The sequence below is a fragment of the Homarus americanus genome, unplaced genomic scaffold, assembly GCF_018991925.1.
Source record: "Homarus americanus isolate GMGI-L3 unplaced genomic scaffold, GMGI_Hamer_2.0 scaffold19269, whole genome shotgun sequence".
Classification (NCBI taxonomy): Eukaryota; Metazoa; Arthropoda; class Malacostraca; order Decapoda; family Nephropidae; genus Homarus; species Homarus americanus.
This window is the reverse complement of record NW_024757143.1, coordinates 230,127-238,942: the sequence shown is the minus strand read 5'-3', so window position 1 is coordinate 238,942 and position 8,816 is coordinate 230,127. Positions and strand designations below refer to the sequence as shown.

Here is an 8,816-nt window from a genome sequence, read left to right as displayed (position 1 = left end):
TCCTCGTCTCCCCCCACCAACCACTCCCATCGTCTCCCCATCAACCACTCCCATCGTCTCCCCATCAACCACTCCCATCGTCTCCCCATCAACCACTCCATCGTCTCCCCACAACCACTCCATTTTCCCCAACCCTCCCATCGTCTCCCCATCAACCCACTCCCATCGTCTCCCCATCAACCACTCCCATCGTCTCCCCATCAACCACTCCCATCGTCTCCCCCCATCAACCACTCCCATCGTCTCCCCATCAACCTCCCATCGTCTCCCCACCAACCCTCCCATCGTCTCCCCATCAACCACTCCCATCGTCTCCCCATCAACCACTCCCATCGTCCCCATCAACCACTCCCATCGTCTCCCCATCAACCACTCCATCGTCTCCCCACCAACCACTCCCATCGTCTCCCCCACAACCTCATCTTCCCCTCCTCCCATCGTCTCCCCATCAACCACTCCCATCGTCTCCCCATCAACCACTCCCATCGTCTCCCATCAACCACTCCCATCGTCTCCCCACCAACCACTCATCGTCTCCCCCATCAACCCACTCCCATCGTCTCCCCATCAACCACTCCCATCGTCTCCCCCATCAACCACTCCATCGTCTCCCATCAACCACTCCCATCGTCTCCCCCCTAGCCACTCCATCGTCTCCCATCAACCACTCCATCGTCTCCCCATCAACCACTCCCATCGTCTCCCCATCACCATATCATCTCTCCATCAACCCACTCCCATCGTCTCCCCCATCAACCACTCATCGTCTCCCCCTCAACCACTCCCATCGTCTCCCCATCAACCACTCATCGTCTCCCCACCAACACTCCCATCGTCTCCCCATCAACCACTCTTCCATCAACCACTCCCATCGTCTCCCCATCAACCACTCCATCGTTCCCCATCAACCACTCATCGTCTCCCCATCAACCACTCCATCGTCTCCCCACCAACCACTCCCCATCGTCTCCCCATCAACCCTCCCATCGTCTCCCCCATCAACCACTCCCATCGTCTCCCCCATCAACCACTCCCATCGTCTCCCCATCAACCCTCCCATCGTCTCCCCATCACCACTCCCATCGTCTCCCCACAACCACTCCCATCGTCTCCCCATCACCACTCCCATCGTCTCCCCATCAACCACTCCATCGTCTCCCCATCAACCCTCCATCGTTCCCCATCACACCACTCCATCGTCTCCCCATCAACCACTCCATCGTCTCCCCCATCAACCACTCCCATCGTCTCCCCCCATCAACCACTCCCATCGTCTCCCATCAACCCTCCCATCGTCTCCCCATCAACCACTCCCATCGTCTCCCCACCAACCACTCCCATCGTCTCCCCACCAACCACTCCCATCGTCTCCCCATCAACCCCCCACCACTCCATCGTCTCCCCACCAACCACTCCCGTTCCCCCCATCAACCACTCCCATCGTCTCCCTCATCAACCACCCCATCGTCTCCCCATCAACCACTCCATCGTCTCACCCATCAACCACTCCCATCGTCTCCCCACCAACCACTCCCATCGTCTCCCCCCATCACACTCCCATCGTCTCCCCATCAACCACTCCCATCGTCTCCCCACCAACCCTCCATCGTCTCCCCCATCAACCACTCCATCGTCTCCCCATCAACCACTCCATGTCTCCCCATCAACCCTCCCATCGTCTCCCCCATCAACCCTCATCGTCTCCCCCTCAACCACTCCCATCGTCTCCCCACTCAACCACCTCATCGTCTCCCCACAACCACTCCCATCGTCTCCCCATCAACCACTCCCTCCACCACCCTCCCCATCGTCTCCCCCACCAACCACTCCATCGTCTCCCCATCAACCCTCCATCGTCTCCCCCATCAACACTCCATCCATCGTCCCCCATCAACCATTCCCATCGTCTCCCCATCACCACTCCCATCGTCTCCCCATCAACCACTCCCATCGTCTCCCCATCAACCACTCCCATCGTCTCCCCCACCTCAACCCTCCCATCGTCTCCCCATCAACCATTCCCATCGTCTCCCCATCAACCATTCCCATCGTCTCCCTCAACCACTCCCATCGTCCCCATCAACCCCTCATCGTCTCCCCCATCAACCACTCCCATCGTCTCCCCATCAACCTACTCCATCGTCTCCCCATCAACCACTCCCATCGTCTCCCCATCAACCACTCCCATCGTCTCCCCCATCAACCCCCCTCCCATCGTCTCCCCCATCAACCACTCCATCGTCTCCCCACCAACCCTCCATCGGCTCCCCACCAACCACTCCCATCGTCTCCCCATCAACCACTCCCATCGGCTCCCCACCAACCACTCCCATCGTCTCCCCATCAACCACTCCCATCATCCTCCCCATCAACCCTCCCATCGTCTCCCCACCAACCACTCCCATCGTCTCCCCATCAACCACTCCCATCGTCTCCCCCACCAACCCTCCCATCGTCTCCCCCATCAACCACTCCCATCGTCCCCACCAACCACTCCATCGTCTCCCCACCAACCACTCCCATCGTCTCCCCCACCAACCCTCCCATCGTCTCCCCACACCCCATCGTCAACACTCTCGTCTCCCCACCAACCACTCCCATCGTCTCCCCATCAACCACTCCATCGTCTCCCCCACCAACTCCCATCGTCTCCCCATCAACCACCCCCATCGTCTCCCCTCACTCCCATCGTCTCCCCCCAACCCTCCCATCGTGTCCCCATCAACCACCCCATCGTCTCCCCCATCAACCCTCCCATCGTCTCCCCCACCAACCACTCCCATCGTCTCCCCATCAACCACTCCCATCGTCTCCCCATCACCACTCCCATCGTCTCCCCCACCACTCCATCGTCTCCCCCCAACCACTCCCATCGTCTCCCATCACCTCCATCGTCTCCCCACCAACCACTCCCATCGTCTCCCCCACCAACCACTCCCATCGTCTCCCCATCAACCACTCCCATCGTCTCCCCCATCAACCACCCCATCGTCTCCCCCATCAACCACTCCCATCGTCTCCCCCATCAACCACTCCCATCATAACGTACAATACGGAGAAGCAAGAGACCACTCCTTACTGTCTCTTCCCCAGGACTTTCACCGCCGCTACTGGTGTCGTTGCCAGGCTTTAGGTCCACTGTAGACCATACCTGAGGTGACACCAAACTCTCTTAAGGGTGTGGCTTGCATGGTAGTGGGTATGGGAGTGATGAGGGGTAGCGCAGATGGAGGAGAGAGGAGAGAGAGGAGAGGAGGAGGAGGAGAGGGAGGAGAGGAGAATTCTATCACATGGTTTGGTAGTGTACAAGGTTAGATGTTTGACTGATTGTAGTAGTAGTAGTAGTAGTAATAGTAGTACACCGTAAAAAAGTAGGAAAAAGTGTCCTTCATCATAAACCTTTTAAGGGTCTCTCATTGTATTACCAATAAACCCTACTGATAGGAAGGATATATTACCATTCTGTAAACCCTCATCTTACAAAAGGGTTTCTCAAGAGGAGAAAGCACTTTGAAAATAACTCAGCACTGATCTTGCTCACATCCAGTGACACACACCAAGACAGTCCTCACACACCGTGGCTGCTGTACAGCCGACACTATACTGTAGGAGCTGCTACACAACCCTGTATGACATGGTGCCAGACTCCCGACCGTTACCATAGGCGTAAACTCACATTACGTTCCGACTTAACAATAGTCATTTACCACAAAGACGGGTCATGACTTCTCTTCCCAGCACACTCACACCCTTCACCAACACTGCCACTCTCTGACCAACTCATTGCCACTTAAAATATTATCTTTTTTTTTTACGCAAAAATAGCCGATAAGGCAGAGACATCGCCTTGGCTTACGATCACGACCAAGAATTAGGTTCCGTGGCGGGCTCAGCGTGGCTTTTGGCATAACTCTTTCCTTTCCTTTTTACTTCATTTCTTCCCCTTCCCCCTCCTCCTCCCCCTCCTCTCCTCCTCCTCCTCTCCTCCTCCTCCTCCTCCTCCTCTCCTCCTCTCCTCCTCCTCCTCCTCCTCCTCCTCCTCCTCCTCCTCCTCCCCCTCCTCCTCCCCCCTCTCTCCCCTCCTCTTCCTCCTCGTGTACAGTAGAGTTACTCAGGTTAAACATGATCATTAATATAGGATGTTACATGTTAAGTCATTACCACCACCATGGCACTTACCTCTCTTCTCCATACACACGTTTTATTACAGTGTGTAAGATCCTAACAACACCCCTCCACTACCACAACAACACCCACTCCACTACCACAACCACTCCACTACCACAACAACAACCACTCCACTACCACAACCACAACCACTCCACTACCACAACCAAGCCACTACCACAACAACAACCACTCCACTACCACAACAACAGCCACACCACCACCACAACCACTCCATTACCACAACAACCACCACACTACTACCACAACAACCACTCCCTTACAACAACAACCACCCCACTACCACAACAACAGACACTACCACCAACAACCCACACCACAACAACAACCACTCACTACCACAACAACAGCCACACCACCACCACAACCACTCCATTACCACAACAACCACACACTACTACCACAACAACCCATCACTACCACAACAACCCACTACTACAACAGCAACATCACTACCACAACAACCACCACTGCACCCACAACCAACAACACACTACCACAACAACCACCCCACTACCACAACAACAACCATCACTACCATAACAACAACCACACCACAACAACAACCACTCCACTACCACAACAACAGCCACACCACCACCACAACCACTCCATTACACAACCACCACCACTGCTACCACAACAACCACACTCCACCTACCACAACCCCACCACTACCCAACAACAGCCCTCCACCTGACAACCACCACTACCACAACAACAACCACACTACCACAACAACCACCCCCACTACCACAACAACAACCACTCACTACCATAACAACAACCACACCACCACCACAACAACATCCATCACTACCACAACAACAGCCCATCACTACCACAACAACAACCCATCACTACAACCACTCACTACCACCCAACAACAGCATCACTACCACCCCAACAACAACAGCCCATCACTACCACAGCCACACTACCACCCATCACTGCCACCAGCACACACCAACCCATCACTACCACAACAACAACCACTCCACTACCACAACAACCACCCCACACCACCACAACAACAGCCACTCCACTACCACAACAACAACCCACTACCACAACAACCACCCCACTACCACAAGCAACCACTCCACTACCACCACAACAACCACTACCCAACCACTCCACTACCACAACAACCACTCCTCTCCACAACAACCACACTACCACAACCACTCCACTACCACAACAACCACCCCACTACCACAACAACAACCCACTCCACTACCAACCACTCCCACTACCACAACAACCTCCCTACCACAACAACAACCAATCCACCACAACAACAACCACTCCACAACCATCGCAGACAGTTGTTACATCCCCACACAAATGAACAGACAGACACGAGGTAAACAGCCCGTCTCTCTGAGGAGGTTAATCACGAGGGCCTTGTGGAGCCAACCACTCACTGACAGCTTCTGGACGACTGTAATGACCCAATCATTCTCTTCTACCTCAAAGTTGTTATGAGAACCAGATGAAGGGGAGGCTGTGTGTGTGTGTGTGTGTGTGTGTGTGTGTGTGTGTGTGTGTGTGTGTGTGTGTGTGTGTGTGTGTGTGTGTGTGTGTGTGTGTGTGTGTGTGTGTGCAGATATATTGAAAGGGTTGATGGCGTAAACAAACAACACTAGTAAACAAATATAAGATAAATGTAAACAAACAACACTATAGTAAACAAATAGAAGATGTAAACAAACAACACTAGTAAACAAATATAAGATGTAAACAAACAACACTATAGTAAACAAATAAACAAACAACACTATAGTAAACAAATAGAAGATGTAAACAAACAACACTATAGTAAACAAATAGAAGATGTAAACAAACAACACTAGTAAACAAATGAAAGATGTAAACAAACAACACTATAGTAAACAAATAGAAGATGTAAACAAAAAATACTAATTTAATATCAACATAAAAATCAACAGAATCATTTAATGAAAAATTTGACTGTTTGAGTGAAGAAGGTAATAAGTTGAGAATAATTAAAACACTAATTACCTTCACTCATACACCAACAGAATCACCTAATTTGTCCTCAATAATGACTCGGTTCGTCAAAGAGTGGCACATTAATTCTTCCTCTTAATTGAGTATAAATAATGGAATATTTTCGTTCAGTAGAGTCTCAGTTAAATATGGATGCCATTTTGACAGGTAGTTGTTTATTAGTTACGGTTGTTTGAGAGTTGGTGAGTGGTGAGAGGTACACTCCCTCTACCCGGGACTAATATACCGAAGAAGTGTTGAGGGAATGTCATTAACGCGATGCTGCCCCTTGAGTTACCAGATAGTCACCACAACTAGAAATCTTACGCAAAATCTTACTCATGACTGGACTCACTTAAGATACGAAAATTATATCCGAATTTCACTTACGACTTCATCATAACTAAAACCGCTTTCTCATGCCTTAATTATGGAGAAAGGTTGAATTTACGATCGTCTGGGAATCCATGTCGTGTTGATGGGATGACCGTGTAGAGGTGTGTGTGTGTGTGTGTACGTCATCTGATTGGAGCATCATTGTCACCATCACCTGCCGCACCTCTCCTGTCTCCCAGCTGTGATCTTTAGCCTCTTGTCTCTCTGTGTGTAATCCCCAAATTTCATCTCCACTTGTTAAGAGAAACATATGAGCCCGAACACTGCGATTAACTATTTTCAATCTGCTAATTCTTCTTCCTTTTTCCTCTTCTTAAACAGTTCCTCCCTCTCTTATTAAATTCGTCCCTTTCTCCTAATTACCGATCATTTCCTTCACCCCCCTTCCCCTTAATCTCCTTCCTTCCCCTTAATCTTTCACCTTCCTCAATCCCTCCCGATCTTGCAACATAAAGAGGGGGAGGAGGGGTGATGAAGGCTTTAGGGAGGTGGTGCTGAGACACACACACACACACACACACACACACACACACACACACACACACACAACTCCACGAACATCTCCATACATCTTACACAACACCCACACAAACAGCTCCACCCACACCACCTACACAAACAACTCCACCCACATCATCCACACAAACAACTCCACCCACCCAACCCACATGGCTTACAGACTTCCTCAGTGACCGACACCAAGCTGTACTTTTCCGAGGGGCTGTCTCCACCTTTCAGCCACTCACCTGTGGCGTCCCCCAAGGCACCAAGATGGGACCACTATGCTTCCTTATGCTTATCAATGATGCCCTAAGAGAAACCCCCGCTCGCTGGAAATATGTCGACGACTCCACCATTGGGATCAGCGTCAACAATTCTGCTCCTGACTATACCGCCCTTCAGGATTTATTGAACAGTCTCAAAACTGGGCCACCAACAACCACGTCACCATCAACCATACCAAGACCATGGTTTATTACATCAACCTCCTCCGACGTTGTCCACCCCTTTCCATTACTTTGGGTCCAACACACCAGGTTGTAGATTCCACTAAGCTCTTCTGCGTCACCATAGACAACAAACTAATTGGAACCACACATCAGTGAAGTTGTCAATCCTCCAGTTTCCTCTCCACCTCCTCCGCCGACTCAAGTCCTCGGAGTTCCTGCACCTAGCTCCTCGTGTTTTACTCAACATTCACCTCCCAAGCTCACCTATGCCTCCCCTACCTGGTCTTCCTCCTAAATGCCACACAACGTAAACACCTAAAGTGCAAAGGCATGCAAGATTATTCTCTCCCCTTCCTACTCCACATATCAAAGCGCTCAACACACTGACCCTCTCGGCTCTCACTGACCATCACCACGACCTCATCTGCAAATTTGGTGAGCTTTGCACCATCCTCGACACCGGCTTCTACTACCTGAGATCCCTCGCCCGAGAATTGTTGCTCGACACCACAACCTCACCCAGCCCACTGGCGCACGAACTGATCTCTATAAGAACAGCCCAGTCCCAACCATTGTAAAAATTATCAATAACTTGTAATCAACCAGTGTATTCACTCCCAGTCAATCTTATTTCTTGCACTGTCGCTATGTTGAAATGCCCTGTAGTTTGAGCTTCTCCTCACCTAGTTATTATGTATCATATTTGTATCACTTATGTTACTTGTATATTATTTGTCAATCAAGTGACCCATTCCCCAGTTATGTAACTGTATATTTTCAGCCTTCCGGCTGCCATGCTCTTTCAATAAACCGTTAAGTATTATTATTATTATTATTATTATTATTATTATTATTATTATTATTATTATTATTATTATTATTATTATTATTATTATTATTATTATTATTATTATTATTATTATTATTATTAACAACTCCACCCACACCGCCCACTTGCCCCTCTACACCTTCACACCCAGTCACAACCTAAGATACAATCACCACACACACAACCAACATACGTCTCTTCAATAACTCTTCCTTTAGTCCTCAAGAGTTAGTACACAATACACAACGGGTCTCTGTCGTGATGCGGTAAGTTCTTTAACCTTACCTAACTTAACCTTACCTTACCTTACCTTACCTTACCTTACCTTACCTTAACCTTACCTTACCTTACCATCTTAACCTTACCTTTACCTTACCTTTACCTTACCATACCCTACCTTACCTTACCTTCATACCTATACCTTACCTTACCTTACCTAA

General features: G+C 50.0%; 1 pseudogene; it reads left to right on the top strand.

Annotated features, from left to right (window-relative positions):
• The first annotated feature begins 326 nt into the window (after positions 1-326).
• LOC121857387 overlaps positions 327-8,816 on the top strand; it is a 117,291-nt pseudogene continuing 108,801 nt past the window's right edge.